The sequence below is a fragment of the Peromyscus leucopus genome, chromosome 20 (genome assembly GCF_004664715.2).
Source record: "Peromyscus leucopus breed LL Stock chromosome 20, UCI_PerLeu_2.1, whole genome shotgun sequence".
NCBI classification, from domain to species: Eukaryota; Metazoa; Chordata; class Mammalia; order Rodentia; family Cricetidae; genus Peromyscus; species Peromyscus leucopus.
Window position 1 is genome coordinate 55,651,572 of NC_051080.1, and position 18,467 is coordinate 55,670,038.

Below are 18,467 nucleotides of genomic sequence, written 5' to 3' on the forward strand. Positions count from 1 at the left end.
CAAGAAACTGAATGTTATGACTTCTGGAATAGAGAAAGAAGAAAGAACAAACCGTACTTTTGAAAATGATACCCAGGATTTATTTATTTACATTGGATCTTGATAGTCAATAATATCTATATTTATGAAAGCACTTTTTACTGCTCTCAGATTTACTTGATTTTTACTAATTAATCAACAACTGAATTTTCCAATAACACAAGTGACAGACTACACAAGAAATGACTAAAGAGCTACGATTTCTTGTTGAGTCTCCACTATGACACAGAACACTCTGGGTAAATTCCCCAGTCTATACCACCCAAGAATACTTCCCAGAATATAAACTTAGACATAGCAAAATATAAAGTAAGAGTTTTCAATACTAGCTTCAGTTTAAGACCTGGCAACATAACGTATTAGCTGTAAGATTGAGGACCACAGATATAGTCTTTCAAATTCTTTGCTTTGTCTTTGTAAAAGGAGGAATGATCATAATAACCAACATTCAATTGCTATAATTATAAAGGATATGTTACTGACAAAAGAAGCACTAGGTATACTGCAAATCACATAATAACTGGCCATTAGCATTACTGAAGGTCATGATGATGGTAATTATATTTGAATAATTACTATACCTTATATTAATTATATAGTAGTAAGTCAATGTTATTAATTACATTGGTAATGTAATTATTATCACTGTCAAAGAGTCAAGTGTGCAGGGCATTTGATGTCTAAATACCTCCTCAGATCACATAATGACAGAAAATGAATGGATTCCCTGTGTTACATCACTATACCCAATTCCAGAAACAATAAGAAGAGTTAGAAAGAGAACTGACATGCATTGCTCTTATGTGTATATGACCATCAAAGTTCAATTCCTTCACTCATGATGGCAGTCCTGTCAGCAGATATCAGAGAAGACATATGATTCTGTCACTGCCATAGAAAGCAGTACTTTATTATCTGTTGGTAGACAGCAATACTGAGGTCAGATAGCAAGGGAAAGACATGTGCTGTGGATAGGGTAGGAGGCAGGACACAGAAATATTTATAGCAATGTTCCTTGTTTTTTCAGTTTGCCCAACCTTGGCTCTATTTATCACAGGCAATGAATATAAAGTTGTTGTACCAGCGGAGTAGTGTGACCAATACTACAATTCATTTAAATTTATGTTTTATATGTAGAACTGGTTTTGATTATTAGAAAAACTGACTCCCCACTTCTTCTTCTTTCCCCCACACGTGTCTCTCCACAGGCCTGAGCACTCGTCTGTCCCTTTCATCTGAATAAAACTCTTATTAGTGGATTCTGTTGTGTTTCGTGACATTTCCTCACAGGGTAAGAGCTCCATTAAATAACTAACAGTAGGAGATGAGAACATTGGGAAATTGGAGGGTTAAGCTGGAACAGGGACAGAGTAGGAGGGCAGAGAGGGAGATACCATGAAAGATGAGAACATCATGGGAATAGGAAGAGGCAGGGTGCTGTGTAGGCTCTCAGGAATCCACAAAGATGTCCCCACCTTGGACTACTGGTAGTGGTCCAGAGGGTGCCTGGGCTGGTCTACTCTGGTGACCTGTCTAGCAAATACCCTGACTGTCATCACAGAGCCTTTGTCCAGTGACTGATGAAGGCAGATGCAGAGATCCACAGCCAGGTACCAGGCTGAGCTCCAGGAATCCAATCATGAGATCATGATGGGAAGATATGCAGAGATGACCAGCCATACTAGTGGAAGCCCATGAACTGTGGACTGGAGGCTGTGGAGCCCCCATGGGACTCGACTTGGTCTTCTGGATATGAAAGACAGTTGTTTGGTTTGAACTGCTTGGGGAGCACCCAGGCAGGGGGATTGGTATCCATCCCTGGTGCATGAGTAGGCTTTTGGGAATCTGGTGCCTGTGGTGTGACACCTTGCTCAGCCTTGGTGAAGTGGGAAGGGGCTTGGACCTGCCTAGGGTCTGCTGACTCCCCATGGGAGACCTTGATTTGGGGAATGTGGGGATGTGGGGTGGCTTGGGAGAGAGGGCTGGGGTGGAGGAGGGAGGAGGTGGGATCTGTGGGTGCTATGTAGAGTGAGTAGAAAAGTTCTTAATAAAGAAAAATGGAAAAAAAAAAAAAAAGACCAGTGCTGTGAGACACTGGCTGCTGTAGGGAAGATGGGAATGCAGAACCCAAAACCCATGGGTGTAGGGCAGTTCTGTCCACTTATCTCCAAGCCAACAAAATTTCAAGATCATGGAGGATGGGAAATTCTGAGGTTCTGTCTGGTGGGCATCTTGACTGATACTATGGCCAGGTCTTAGTGCTCAGAGAAATCAAGTGTTCAGGAAAGATGGTATCAGATAGCCCCAATTTGAATAGATTTTGTAAAAGACATCCCGGGGGAATTGGGGATCAGGCTTCAAATGGCAGGTACTGATTTCACAAGTTTATGCTGGGACCCCAAGCCTAGGGCAATGTGTTCACTGTGGTAGACCTTGAGTCAAAAAGAAGGGATGTGGAAATTTCCCTTCATCTGAATGTCTTCTGAAGAACAGTCCAATGGAACAAAGGCAGGCCTTTGCTCCAGAATGGGTTGGGGGCCTGGCACAGCACCATCTTTGGCAGGACACCCCAAAAATCAGAGGAGGTCCTGGGCTTTTAAAGCAATGGCTTGGAAAGGATAACTTACCCAGTCAGAAGCCAGTTTAGTCTGGTGGAGAGCAGGTAAGGGGGAGAAGGAGGTTTTGCAACCACATGGCCCTGGGCCCTTGGGGAAAAATCAGCCCCCTTGGTGGAACCTCCTGATGAAAAGTTTTTGCACCCTGATAAGCCTCTCTGTTGATGCAGCAATTCAAGTCAGATCAAATCAGACCAAATTAGAAAAAGTCCATGTTTAATGGGTAAAGCTCTCCCAGGTGAGTCTCAGCTCTCCCCACCCCCTGCCCCTGAGAGGAAATGAGGAAGAGAGACTGAAAAACTATATGTCTGTTTTCTGGGGTGCAGTTTAAATACCCTGTGGGAGTGGTCTTGAGCATCTGTGGGGGAGGAGTGGTGTTTGGTGAGACTTTCTGAGGAGCAGGGTCTGGACAAAGAGGTGGGTCTTCTACCAGGACATCTTCCTCTATTGTCTTCTGCTTTCTCATCTAAGAGAGGGTCCCTCACTGACCTAGAAGTTCACAGGATATGTGGCTAGTGAGCTCCCAGGATCCACCTGTCATTGTTCTCATATTGTTGCATTGGCACATACAGCCATGATCTCCTTTCTCGTAGGTCCTTCCTACAAGTTTTAACTTGGGTCCTCCTGCTGTCCTACCAAGTACTCTTATTTACTAAACCAACTACACTACTCTTCAAATCTTATTTTTGATGTGTAATGTCACATTATATCGACAAACCACAATTTATACATTCACTTATGGGCGGTTATATTATTGAAGCCATTCTTACCCTCAGGAAAGATATTCTATCACACCACAAGATAATTGAATATCAACAGGGCAGTTAGTAGTGCAGCATTGTTAACTGAGGCTGTTGGCTAGTAAATGACTCAGTGGGGTGATCATATGCAATGTGGACATATTGAGACAAAGGATGATTCTGGTCCCAGGCTGTAGGTAGCAGGCTAGTGTTTGATTTTTTTCATGCAGTTCAGAACTCTTTGTGTAATCTTACATTTAATATTTTAAGATTATTGACCACACACTGTAAAAATAAAGAGTGGAACTGCAATGAATGAAGACTAAGTTGTTCTTCATCTTCATCTATGTGTACAATGTGTCCTGAACATTACCCCACTCACTCATTTCCCCCCCCATTCCCACCTTCTCAGCACATCTCACTACTAATTTCATACCCTCTTATTAATTTTTGCTTTTTAAAATAACCCAGCCAGTCCAATTTAGTAGCTGCCAAATGAACATGGCTGTGGGGCTTCCCACTGAGGCACAGTGTTCAAGCCATCCCTCAGAGAAAAGTGACTTTCACTTAGCAGTCGTTAACTGCCAGTAGATATTCAATTAGAGGTGGGGCCGTAGAAGCTGCTCCTTCATCCGTGATGGATATGAAGGACTCCCCCCCCCCCCCCCCCCCCCCCGTGCCTTTTTTTTTTGAGACAGAGTTTCTGTCCTTGAACTCTCTTTGTAGACCGGGCTAGCCTCAAACTCACAGAGATCTACCTCTCTCTGCCTTCAGAGTGATAGGATTAAAGGTGTGTGCACCCCCATGCCTGGCCATGTTGGATTTTTCTTCATTGGATTTATCTTCTTTGCGTCTTGTGGAGGGAACATTCTGTGAGACTATGGATGCACCAACTCTGTCATGTCCAGAGGCCAGCATTTCAGAGCACTCTTCCTTATTGTCCTTCTCTTACCTTCCTTCAACCATCTCTTCTATGAGAACCCTGGGGTGTTTCAGTGATGGAGCAGTTCACACAGACATCATGTTTATTCATGTACATCCATATTAACTTCTTTTCAGAATTTGAAGAGTTAGGAATCTCATCATTAACCACTACCCACTGCAATAAAAAGCATCTCTACTGCCCAAGTTTGAGATCATCATGAATATATTCCTAGAAACATAATATTTAGATGGCAGTTTGACATTACCACTTAGTAAAACAATTTTGCTAGGTTTTCCTTTGGACTTAGGACTTCTCAAGTAATGTTTGTTTTTGCCATGATTATAGTACCAGTCATGAATTCCTTTCTGTAGAGCAGACCTTAACTACAAATAAGAATATGAGTGGTAAAAACACTATTCTCTTAATAGAATATTAATAAAACACTGTTATCTAAACATCCTTCATTGAATTGCTTCATTTCTTGGACTGTGTTTTATGTGCAGATGTGAGGATTGATTTATGTTTTCCAACTGATTATCTCTGGCTTCAACAAAAGCATGTTATTTTAGTGACTGTAGCTGTATATTGTTCGATAACATTTTGTATCACTGATTCTTTAAATGTGTTATTTTGCTTCAGTAATAAATATAATCACCATCACAAGCCTTTCACGTACTAATTAGAATTGGGTTGCTGCCTTTCAAATCACTGGAGTTTGCCAATGTTATATTGGTCGACTGTGCAAAAGAATTGACATCTAATGTGTTTGAGTCTGCCTGTCCATGAACATGGATGATCTGCCCATTTATGTCTTCTTTGATTTTTTTCAACATCACATTATAGTTTTCTTCATGTTTATTCTGTTTACATTTTATGTTATAGATAGGGTTTGGACTTTCAGAGTCCATTCTAAATAGCTCTTATCTTACATAATTTTGTACTCAACAATTTTAAAAAATGCCAACTACATGGCACAGATAAAGCAAAAGGCTAAGTAAAGCAAAGAGAAGTGACCTTCACAGGTCTCCTCAGATAATTCCAAAGAGTGAGAATTTTCCAATTTTAGACAATTGCTGGAGAGAAAGCTCCTTGATCCAGAGCACACACTACTCTTCGAGAAGACCCAGGTTCTTCTCTGACAGCTAACAACTGTCGGTAAACCCAATGCCAGGGGATCCAACACCCTCCACTGGCATCCTTGATGCCATTACTGTACACATGCATGTCAGCAAAACACTCATACATAAAATTTAAAAAGAAAGGAAATTGCACCTATTTTCTATTTTTCTTCACATATTTCCTAGAAAACATACTGTTTTCTACACTTAGACACTGACTATATAGATACATTTTGGTGATGCCATCCTTTTATTTATTTTTTTGGCAGGGATGTTGACTGTCCTAAAAATGAATAAAATACTAGCATGGAGAAAGAAGAACATGTTATCCTCACTTTCTAAAGGAAAATAAAGCTGTCATTTTCCAGCTGATGACTCTTACCTAAAGAAGCTTCAGTTGCTTTACTTATGCCTTAAGGATATGTTCCTTTTGGCATTGTTTCAGTGATTAAAGACAGTGTATATTCTCTGGGATAAGATTGAGTACCTATTCATTATGATTATAATCATAATTATTAAATATGTCATATTCATAATTGATTTATGACTAAAATGCAATGCAATAAAATACATTTTGACTCTTGTCTTAAAATGTATAATTTAAAAGTTTTATTTGTACTGGTTTCATAATAGTGTTCATATGTCTAGTAACAGCAGTATATGTAAATAATACGAATACGTAATTATTTTTATATTTCTAGAAATGTAAGTGCAGTTTGTAGTAGGCAGCCATTCCAGCTTGGATCTGGAAGTTCCAACCCCCATTGAGACTCTGGCAACTGTCACGCCTATGAGGCGGGGCCAAGGGAGGCGCCTGGAGACCCGAGAGCTGGATGGGCCAGCGCTCTCTCTGTGCGGGGACACTGAACGGTGGAAGTGGACTGTGCAGAGCTCCAGAGAACACCCCGCTGGACTGCGATACACCTTTCCCAGACCCTGCGACCTACCTATCAGTTAATTTGTGAGTTATGTCATTAAATAAATATCCTTTTAACTACGTGGAGTGGCCAAAATAATTTCACCAATAGCAGTTCTGTGCCTTTTAAGGATCATATTGATCAAAACACAAGAAATAAAAATGTCATTAGGAGATTTTTCTCCGTGATGGTATTATGGTCACTAATTAGAGAGATGATTATCAAATTCTATCAATACAGAAGTTCACAATTAGAGTACCTGATACTCCATTGCTTTGCATTAGTTGTAGCTCCTATCAGTAGTTATCAAGCTTTCACGATAACTGAATTCTGAGATAAACAGTACCTAGATACACATTAAAGTCACCCAAGGGAGCTTATAGAGGCACCCCTGCTATATCTCCAATCATATTCTTAACCTCTGAGAAAATTGTGGGTGATTAAGAAATTCAGTACTTGTGAATTTAACTTGTGCTTTAGAAGCCAACTTGAGAACCAAGTTTTGTGGTATGATAGCTGGCATATAAGAGGATAGTTATGAAATGAACTGTGCAGGTGTAAATGCTGCTTCATCATATCAGTGAGAGAAATATGAATCTCACACCAGTATTTCAATACTTGACTGGAAATCATCAGCTAAGGAAGACAGAGATGAGGTAAACTGTCTACAGTATGGTCTACTTTTTCATGTTCTTCAGAAGGAATCTCTACCTTTTAAATTGCATTGGAAGTTATGCCTTACTTCCAGAGAATATTGAACAAAATTACCATTTTCTACGATTTCTTTATATCTTCTCTTTAGGCTATAAATGTTTTTTATGCTCTGCTTGCAAAAATGCAAATATTATCTCCTGTGGAAATACACTTAAATTTCATGTCTGTCATCCTGGGAACCATAAATCAATATGCATTGACAGCACATGTCATATTTTTCTAAGGCACATACTTTTAGGAAGGACATTGTACACCACGTATGATTTCATTATAAAAAAAACAACAGGGCCTCATGGAAGCTTAAATCACAAATGTGATGATATCAAGTAATAGAAATAGGGAGACAAAAGTCAAGGGGAAAAAAAAGGTGAAATCCATTATTAAGTTTTAAAATTACATGAGAAAAAAGTGTGAGCTATGACTGGGTTTTCTTAAAAGTTTAACTGGATGCCCTTGATGTACTTTTTTTTTTTTTTTTAAAGCAAATCATTTTTGTTATTTGAATTACAAATGAAGTTTTGACAAGATTGGACTGATGGAAGCAATTATTATTGTAGTCTCAAGGCTGATAAAAATGCTTAATTTCATACTAACTTGGGAATGTACCAGCTGGTTAGTGCCACACAAGTTGGAATTTTACACCTATACTAGAATTCATATAGATGCAAATGTAAGAAGTTCTGTACTGGCGTCTCCTGGGTCCTATTATTTTTGTATTAGTAACAGATGTCTTTAAGAACATTAAAATATTTGTGAAACATTTTGAAGCCATTTCTAGGACCCATTATGTGTTGCCATGTATAAAATGATCAGGAAAGCATTAATATTCACAAGGTCTGGTTAATATCATTGCATGATGATATTAAAATGTAAATTCTTACTTGCTTTTATGTGTAAGGGCATTTTGCCTGCATGTATTTTTGTGTACCATATGTGTGCAATGTCTTCGCAGCCAGAAGAGGGCATAGGATCGTCTGGGGTTAGAATTAGCTGTCTTGCAGGTCCTGGGATTCAAACCCAGGTCCTCTGGAAGAACAACCAGGGTTCTTAGTGACTGATCCATCTCTCCAGCCCCATGTACAATAATATTTAGTTGCAATTTCTTTATAAAGCAGTCAAGTTAAGAAAGAAAAGTAAAGTAAAACAAACAAGCAAACAACAACAACAACAACAACAACAAAAAACAGACTAACATCAAACAGGCAGCCCAGAGCAGAACGTAAACCATACTGCCCTTAGGAACATCCTTAGCAATGTCACCTTAGGATGGGCAGTTTCTTCCAAGCTCAAGACATGCATTCTATGATGAATTATCATTAGAATTAACCAGACATGTGAGTACTAATGTTTTTCTGTATGGTTCTAGATAATAACACAATATGGATTACCCAGGGTCCCAGGAAACTGCTACATCCAGTGTGGGATATCTGAGGGAAAAAAAATCTACGTACACTATGCTCTTATGTCTGTTAACTTTATTCCTTTAAGACAAAACTTCCACCTATTCAGCTACAGCTCCATCAGGCATTCAGGGCAGGAATAAATGTAGATACACCAAGCTCTTACCCATCTACTTTATTTCTCTGGGATGACATCCTGTCTACATAGCTTCAGTTCTGTCCTGACACTCAGTTCTTCTTTGTCTTCTCATTTACTCTTGCCTCAAAGTCCTGCTAACAACTAAGCTCTTATGCTTCCAGCCTCATCTTCATCCTCTGTTTCTTCTTCCTCCATCTCAACTTGCTTTCCTAGCTCAAGACTTCTACCTTACCATCTACATTACCTCTATGTTCTTCTCTTCTCCCTGGTCATGCTGTTCTGTCAGTCTCTACAAAAAAAACCCTTGTTCCTTCCTCGCCCTCAAGGTCCTCTGCCTCCTCAGGAATGTTGCTCTGTCTTCCACTTTGATATGTAAAATCCTCTTTTGTTCTCAGTCAGTTGCTTTGGAGAGCCACTAGGCCTCAAGGCAAAGAGATTGTCTGAACTTTATTTGCACAAGAAACAAAGCTATGCATCTCCAGCCTGCTTGTCTCTTAGGCTCAGCCAGGGAGTTAGTTACCTAGAAGTTCAGCAGGTCTGAGGAGCTGAACTGTTTGCTAATTGGTCTGGGAATATTTGTGTACTCAAGAATTTCATAGCAGAAGACAGCTGAAATATTAGAAGCTGGATAACACCAAATATTCATAATAAATGGCTTTCCTTTTGACAGACCCTTGGCCAGTCAAAGTATAGCTTTAATACACAGCTGAATCTCTATAATAATATATTCTTATGGCCTGCCACAACACAAAGTGGTTTCTAGAAAGTTATGAAAAACACATACAAGCCTACAGATGAGGGAAGAATCGTAAGCCTGATATTAATGAAAATATTTATATTTCAAATTGTTAATAGTGTTTTAATTTCAATGATTTTATATGTAAGGGGCTGGTTTACAATATTATCAGAATAAAATCCACCTGCTTGGAGTTAGTCTGCATTTCAACCTTACTTGATTTGGTAAACTTTCCATGTCTTTCAACTAAAATAATTCTCATTTTAGTTAGAAAATAAATACCACTTTTTGTTGCTTTCAATTTCTAAAATTGTTTAATGATTTTTACCTAAAGTTACTTCTCCTAATCTATATAAAGTCTGCTTATATGGATTAATAAAAGGCTTGCACCTCTAATGATAATTCTTTAATTTGTTTGTTTGTCAACTCTTTGTGTTTTTATGCTGTGTTTCTGCATTTATAAAAGCAATATTTATCTCATAATTGACTTGTGAAAAAGTTAAAATTTGAACCTACCTGCAGTATTTATGGGTTCCATAAAATACAAGTGTTCTACATAACTTATCAGAAATATAGAAGCATAAATTTAGAATTTTGGATAGTTGGGTTCTTAGTTCAGTGGATGCTTATGATCCCACTTGGTCAAGAGTTCATTAAAAACAGCCCTATTTCAATGAGGATTCAGTTCCAATAATGCTCACGTATTAGAGTTGGTAGAGATTCTGAGTACATGATGTTGTAGAGTACTATTTTAAGGTGTGTTACTTCTGTGTATGTTGCATTTGTTTGACTCTGTGAAGCTGTGTTACTGTGCCTGTCTAAAACACCTGATGGTCTAATAAAGATCTGAACAGCCAACAGCGAGGGAGGAGAGAGGGAGAGAGAGAGAGAGAGAGAGAGAGAGAGAGAGAGAGAGAGAGAGAGAGATGGCTGGCAGGCAGAGAGGATAAATAGGAAAAATCTGTGAAGAGAGGAGAGATGGAGGAGTGAAAAGAAGGAGCAGCCAGAGAAGAAGGAGGACTCTAGTGGCCAGCCACCCAGATGCACAACAAGCTGCGGAGTAAGAGTAAGATTTACAGAAATAAGAGAATGGGATAGCCCAGAGGCAAAAGGTAGATGGGATAAGCTAAATTAAGAAAAGCTAGGTAGAAATTAAGCCAAGCTAAGGCCAGGTATTCATAAACATAATAAACCTTCATGTGTGAATTTATGTGGGTGTTGGGTGGCAGGCCCCTAGAAGAGGCTAAGAACAAAAACAACCAACAACAAATTGGCACACCAACCCGGAGCTCTTATATTTCCATAGTGCCTAACAAGCTTGAAAAGTGAAACAAAAAAAAAAAAAAAGGACATGGCTCCTTTAAGAGGGGTTGCTGTTCAACCACCAGCAGGGAAGCAACTAAATAAACATGCTGCTTGTGGCAGCTCAGGTACTAGCTTCCATAGTTAGGAAGGTTTAATGCAGTTTTTGGTCACCTACCTCTGACTGGGACCTGGGTTTTAGGCTTTCATGACCCAAAAAGTGGGCAGAGCCAGCTGAGAGCCACTCAGGAAAGACCCAAGTGTAGGTTGGCAGTTTAAAGATTTGCCAGGCAGTGGTGGCACACGACTTTAATCCCAGCACTCGGGAGGCAGAGGCAGGTGGATCTCTGTGAGTTCGAGGCCAGCCTGGTCTACAGAGGGAGATCCAGGAAAGGAGCAAAGCTACACAGAGAAACCCTGTCTCTGAAAAACCAAAAAAAAAAAAAAAAAAAAAGGGGGGGGGGGTTCAGACTGAAAAACCTCTAACCAGGTTATAGTGTGTTTAACAATGTGTGTAGGCTTAAGAAAAGGAAAAGGGAAGACTTCTCCCAGCCCTTTATTGTAGTGGTATTTGCTCAGCCCATGACCTTGGGCTATACTGCCCAAAGGAGATGGTGCTTCCTGCCTTTGGTTGTACATGACTTCTGATAAAGGGTTGGAGAAGGGTCACATGCCTCTTCTCCCTGCTCTTGTCTGAGGGTGGATTTGTTCCTGGTCAGATCAGAGGATGGTCAGACTTTTGCTGTCTACTCCGTTCTGTAATCGTGAGTGTATTTCCTCAATTTGTATCTTAATAAATTCTGTTATCCATATAATAGACTCACATGGATTGATTGTAATACTTTATTCTGAGGTAGGATCTGTCTTTGAGGTTGAGGTATGTTTCTTGTATGCAGCAGAAAGATGGATCCTGTTTTCATATCTATTCTGTTAATCTGTGTCTTTTTGTAGGTGAATTGAGTCCATTAATATTATAAGGGATATTAATGACTAGTGATTGTTAATTCCTGATATTTTTTGGTGGTGGTGGTGGTGTGTGTATTTCCTTCTTTGGGATTTGTTCGTATGGGATTATCTATTGCCAGTGTTTTCATGGGTGCATCTAACTTCCTTAAGTTGAATTTTTCCTTCTAGTGCTTTCTGTAGGCCTGGATTTGTGCATAGGTATTCTTTAAATCCTGATTTTATCATGGAATATCTTGTTTACTCCCATCTATGGAGACTGTGAGTTTTTTTTTTTTTGTTGTTGTTGTTGTTGTTTTGAGATAGAGTTTCTCTGTGTAGTTTTGTGCCATCGGCAGCCCAGGCTGACCTCGAACTCACAGAGATCCACCTGCCTCTGCCTGCCAAGTGCTGGGATTAAAGGTGTGCGCACCACCGCCCAGCTGTGACTGTGAGTTTTGCTCGGTATATAGCCTGGGCTGACATCCATGGTTTCTTAGTGTCTGCATACTCATAGGAACTCATGAACTTTAAACCAACAACTGTGGAAATTGCATGGGACTGGACTAGACCCTATGCATAATGGAAGACAGTTGTGTAGCAGGGTTTGTTTGGGGGGCCCCTTGCAGAGTGATTAGGAGCTATCCCTGGTTCATGAGTTGGCTTTCTGGATCATTACCTATGGTAGGACATTACTCTCCCTTGAGGCATGGGGAGGGGCCGGGGCTTGCCTCAACTGAATGTACCAGACTTTGCTGTGCCCCCATGGGAGAACTTACCCTTTTTGAGAGGGGGTGAAAGGTGGGTTTGGGGTTTGGGGAAGGTAGTGGGTGTAGCTAGAGTTTTCCTGCCTTGCCCACAGTCAGGACAAATCTCTATCACCTGCCAGTCCCACAGCTGCTCAGACCTGACCAAGTAAACACAGAGACTTATATTGCTTACAAACTGTATGGCCATGGCAGACTTCTTGCTAACTGTTCTTTTATCTTAAATTAATCCATTTCCATAAATCTATACCTTGCCACATGGCTCGTGGCTTACCGGCATCTTCACATGCAGCTTGTCAGGGAGGCGGCTGGCAGTGTCTCCTTCCGCCTTCCTGTTCTATCTTTTCTCCTCTCTGTTAGTCCCACCTATACTTCTTGCCTGGCCACTGGCCAATCAGTGTTTTATTTATTGACCAATCAGAGCAATTTGACATACAGACCATCCCACAGCAAGTGGGAGTGAGAGGAGGGATGAGAGGGGGATCTGAGGTTGGTATGTAACATGAATAAATATTTTTTTAAATAAAGAATAATTGATATTGGAAAAAAAAGAAAAGGAAAGGAAAAGGGTATAGTCATAGAGAAAAATGAATAAAGTCTTTAAAGAGAGAGTAAAAGAAAAAAACCAAGTAAGATGGGAAAAATACAGGTAGTCTGGATCCTCTATGTGTTGATTTTGAATTTTTTGAATGTTGAGAAGCAAAAGACAGCTGCTAGGACACATGGGATTGTGAACTAGACTGCTAAATTGAACCAATCTAGATATTTTAGAAATGCCTTAATTTTAAAAAAGTTAAAAAATATATTTTCCAAATGGAAATCAAAAATGCTTTGGAGAGGCTGTGGATTCCTTCAGGGTAAATATGGATGAAAACTTGACAGGTCATATCTATCAGCAAAGGTTACTGCTGGTCTTCCCAAGACTTGGTCATTATCTCAAAATTTTCTCAGGGACCCTAAAGATACTTTGTCCACAGACATCAGGAAGAAGCATGGAGAAAACGACACCCATATTCTCAAGAGTTGGGGAGTATGGGTGGTTTTTGTTTATTTGGTGGGTTACGGATGTTTGTTATCATTTAGGGGAATATAATATACTGATACAAATTTAAAGTTATTTTTGTTAATTCTTATTGATAGTTTTTGTTGTATGTAGTTATACTATTTTAAAGTTAAAACCTTTATTTAGACTAAAGGGGGTAATGTTGGGAATATTATTTTAAGGTTATTACTTTTGTTTATGTTGCATTTGTTTAACTCTGTGAAGCTGTGTTACTGTGCCTGTCTAAAACACCTGATGGTCTAATAAAGATCTGAACATTCAATAGCAAGGCAGGAAAGAGAGATAGGTGGGGCTGGCATGCAGAAAGGATAAATAGAAGGAGAAATCTGTGAAGAGAGGAGAGATGGAGGAGTGAAAAGAAGAGGATGTAGTTGGAAGTTTTTCTTTGTCCCAGCTGGTTGATGGTTGGGATAAATCTCTTCCACTCATGTCCCCCAAGTAAACACACAGAGGCTTACGTTAATTATAACTGCTTGGCCATTAGCTCAGACTTATTACTGACTAGCTCTTATACGTAAATTAATCCATAATTCTTATTTATGTTTAGCCACATGGCTGGTACCTTTTCTCAGTTTTGTCTTCACATGATGCTTTTTCTGTGTCTGGCTGGTGAGTCTTGACTCTGCCTTTTTTCTTCCCAGAATTCTCCTTGTCTGCTTACCCCACCTATGTGGTGATATTTTCTTTGTGCTGAAATGTCATATTTGTATGTTAATAAAGTTTGCCTGGAGATCAGAGGTCATAGCAACCCATAGACAGAAGTCAGGCAGTGGTAGCACATGCCCTTAATCTGATCACATGGTGGGCAGAGTCTCTGTGTGGTCAAGGACACAGCCAAGCATGGTGACACACATCTTTAATCCCAGTACCAACCATAGAGACCTGGAGGTCTGTATAGACAGGCAGTGACAAGGAAGTGATGTGGCTGGGCTTAGAGCCAATGAAAAGGCAGAACAGGAGGGCAATAAAAGCACAGGTTAGACAGGAAGAATATCTCTCGTGGGAAGCTACAGCATGGTGGTAAGCTAAGGTTAGCCAGTGGTGCTTCGCTATTTCTCTGATCTCTTCAGCTATTACCCCTGTATTTGGCTCTGTGTTTCTTGTTTAATAAAACTGTTTAGAAATTTGTCTACACACCTATACTTCCTGCCTGGCTACTGGCCAATCAGTGTTTTATTTATCAACCAATCAGAGTAACACATATTCACAGCATACACCACAGCATTCCACAGCAGGAGGACTCCAGGGAATAGCCCCCCAGCAAGCCATGAAGAAAGAGTAAGATTTACAGAAGTAAGAGAATGGGAAAAGCCCAGAGGCAAAAGGTAGATTCGATAAGTTAAAGAAAGCTGGCTAGAAACTAATCCAAGCTAAGGCCAGGCATTGATTTTAAGAATAAGCCTCCCAGGGTTATTTATTTGGGTGCTGGGTGGTGGGACCTCCTAAAGGGAAGAAGAATAAAAATAATTGACAACAATATGACTATGACAATATGTTTGGCTTATAAGGAAGGATGAATCTTTGGCATATTGGCCTAGTAAGTTTACCATTCTACGAAACTGCTTTCCCTTTTTAAAGGAAATTTGAAATGAATGGACTCAAAATGTATAATATTAAGCACTATCACACAATTTCAGAAATACAAAAGAAAAAGCTGCATGTTATCATTCATGTGCCAAGCCTCTCGTGTGTGTGTGTGTGTGTGTGTGTGTGTGTGTGTGTGTGTGTGTATACAGTACATCTAGAAAGAACATTAAAGTATAAATATCATGTGATGAGGAAAGACTGAATACAAGTAATGGATATTTAATCATTAAAGGATATAAAGCTAATTGTTTTTCTGGCTTTAACTCTGTAAAGGAGTTTTCATTTTTTTTGGTGGTGGATGAGTACATAAAAATATATTTGATAAGAAAAGTATAAAACCCAACATGAAGTCACACATCTTGAAAATGCCTGTTTTAATTGTATAGAGGTTCGCTGAGATGAACCAATATTAATAGTACTGAAATCTACAGAGGAAGGGAATTTAATAAATAGATCAAGTGTACTGCAAATCTGTATCCTACCATGAAATATATTTGATTGTGAAAATGGTGTTTTAATTATAGCTTTGAAGAGTCCTCTTGAAATCTATCTTTTCACAAATCAATTATAAAACAAACATAACGTTCCAAAATGCAAAAAATTAAATGAAGTAGGGATTTAGGTTTGATATTTTTTAACACCTATAAAGCACATATTGTTTAGATTTTGTCACAAATAATAACTTTAAAATGATATATATTATTTTTGGTACTGAATTATATATTCATAATTTTTATTTAAATATTTATTAGACTTACTGGAAATGTGCTCCTATTTTACATACCTAGAAATCCTAACACAATTAAAGAAATAAAGCAATCTTATTGTGTACATAAAATACTTACAATATGTTTATGCTCCTGAAAGACATGTCACCCTAAAAAAAAAATCTAAAAATAAACTAAATAAAACTTTAAGATCCCTCTCTCTTGAAACTGAGGCAAGAGAATCAGTAGTTTACAATCTTTATCAAAAAGAAAATAAATTATATGTTAATTAAAAAAGAAGTAATGAAGTTGGAGAGGAATGTTGTTGGGTATATTTTGGAGGAGTTATAAGGTAGAAGAAAGAAGGAGTGGATATGGTTGAACTTCATTGTGTCCATGTAAGAAATTACCAAAGGGAAAAAAATTACAAAAGAAAACAAATGAATAAATGTCATCACTACTCCTTTAAAAATATACTTATTTCTATTTTTAATTAGAGTTACATGGTTTCCATAGTTTCTATACTCCTTCCAATTTCTTCTGTCTCCTCCCGGCTTCCTCTCAATGTCATATCCTTGTATTTTTTATATAAATACACACACACACACACACACACACACACACACACACACACACACGAATACGTATATAAATACAACTTCCTGGCTCCATATTGTTGCTTGTATGTATATGTTTTATGACTAATTACCAAGAATTCAATAACAAATCAGAGGGTTCCTCCCTGGGAAACATTAATCCTTTCTCTTTAATCAATCATTAATTGCCTGTGGCTTTTCATCTGAAATTCTGGCCCATTAAGATTTTCTTCACCCCTATTAGCGTTACAATTGGTTCAGTCATTGTTCAGGTATTTCTTGTTTAAGCAGCTATACTGTTGAGATTCATAGGTGTGGCTTGTCTGTCATATCTAGAATATACAACCTCAAATCAATCTGATCCTCTGGTTCTTATAACCTCTCAGCCATCACTACTTTTGAATATATGTCAATCTCTACAGAAATCCCTACTTTTTTTGCAGCAAATTCTTTACTATACAAAAATCTTATGAAATTATTTTTCTGACAAGTTATACACCACAAAAATTACAGTAGCATAGTATGTGGACACTGCAATCCCAGCACCCAGGAGACAACTTCCCAGAGTTCAATTCCAGTATTGCAGGTAAACTCATCTTGGCAAGTTTCTTACTCCATAAATTGGGAAACATAATATATACTGCACATAGCATTTTTAAGATCAATCAGGCATTACATCTAGAGGTCTTAGAACTGGTTGATACACAATGATCATTCTACAAAGGGAGTTCTCATGAGGACTTCTCCATGTTTTCCACAGCAATTTGAGCATTCCTTGGGTTTCACTGGTATGATTTGAGGAGTCCTAAGATCAATATTATTGTGGAAATTTTCAAGGGTCTTAGGTTAATGATTGACTGTGCTTTTTGTAGCTTATTTGAGACAAAATGAAATATTATTTTCTCATTTTTCTAATTTTAAAAATTAAACTATCTTATTTTTGCATAAAATGTTCCATATTATGGTTATATTCTTCCACTGGTAAATCAATGGCAAAGATTATAGATTTTATATATACATATATATGTGGTTAACCTTGCTATTAATGGTTAACATTGCTCATTACAGTGTTTTTGTTTAGACACAATACAGAAATATTGTTGCATTAGGAAAGTCCTGTAATTTGTCCTTTTCCCTTAGAATAACCAACACATACCTTATTCAATAGTCTGAGGCTACTGGAGACTTTTATGGAGAGTGACCCATGTGATGTGATGCTATAACCTGCCTGCTAATGAATTACCAGCAGCTACTCAGCACTGGGATAATTGGTGTAGCAATTCCATAAAGCCACAGCTCCTTCATTAGTCTGTTTACCTTGCGTAGGAAATTTAAATCCCTGAGAAATAAATGATAATCCCTACTTGGAAGTATCAATTCCATTCTCTCTATTTATTTCTCATTTTCTACACTGAAACCAGGATTAAGCAAAGTTCAGTATGCTTAGAAGTATAAACTATAATAAATCTAAAACATTTGCCTGAAGAAAAGCATCAGATTAATTAACAGAGAACTGCTCTTTTATGTTCAGAATAGGTTAAAATATATATACAAAAGATCTGCCACATAAAAAAAATATGTTCCCACACCATACTGGGAAATCATGCTGCTTTTATATTACAGTACTGAGGGCTAAACCCCAGGCCTGTTGCCTGATTGAGAATTGTACAACTACTGAGCAAAAACCCCAGGCTTTTGCTTTATTGATATCCTTGTATTGTAGTTTGTTTCTTTAGAGATGTGTTTAATAAATGCTTTCTAGGGGGAATTAGTAGTTATTCTCTGTCTGAGCACCATGTTTTTATGACTATAATACAGTTTAATCTTATAAGCCACTTATTGATATCTTAGAAGAAGTGTTGGGAAGAATGAAGTCTATTTAATGTTCTTGATATTGTTGCTTATTTATTTTGAGGCAAGACAGCTCTATAGTATACAAGTTAGTCTCACATGCCAATATTTAAGTGACACTCTTGTCTCAACCTCATTGAGTGGTATTATTAAGGTGTCCACCTCTACACGGGATTATTCTTGCATTTCATGTTTCATAAAATGCACCCCAAAAGAGAAAATTTTAATGAACCATACTAATAATTCTACATTGCTTTGTCTAAAATATGGTTTAGTTCAATATAATAAAGAGAAGATAAAGATTTTGAC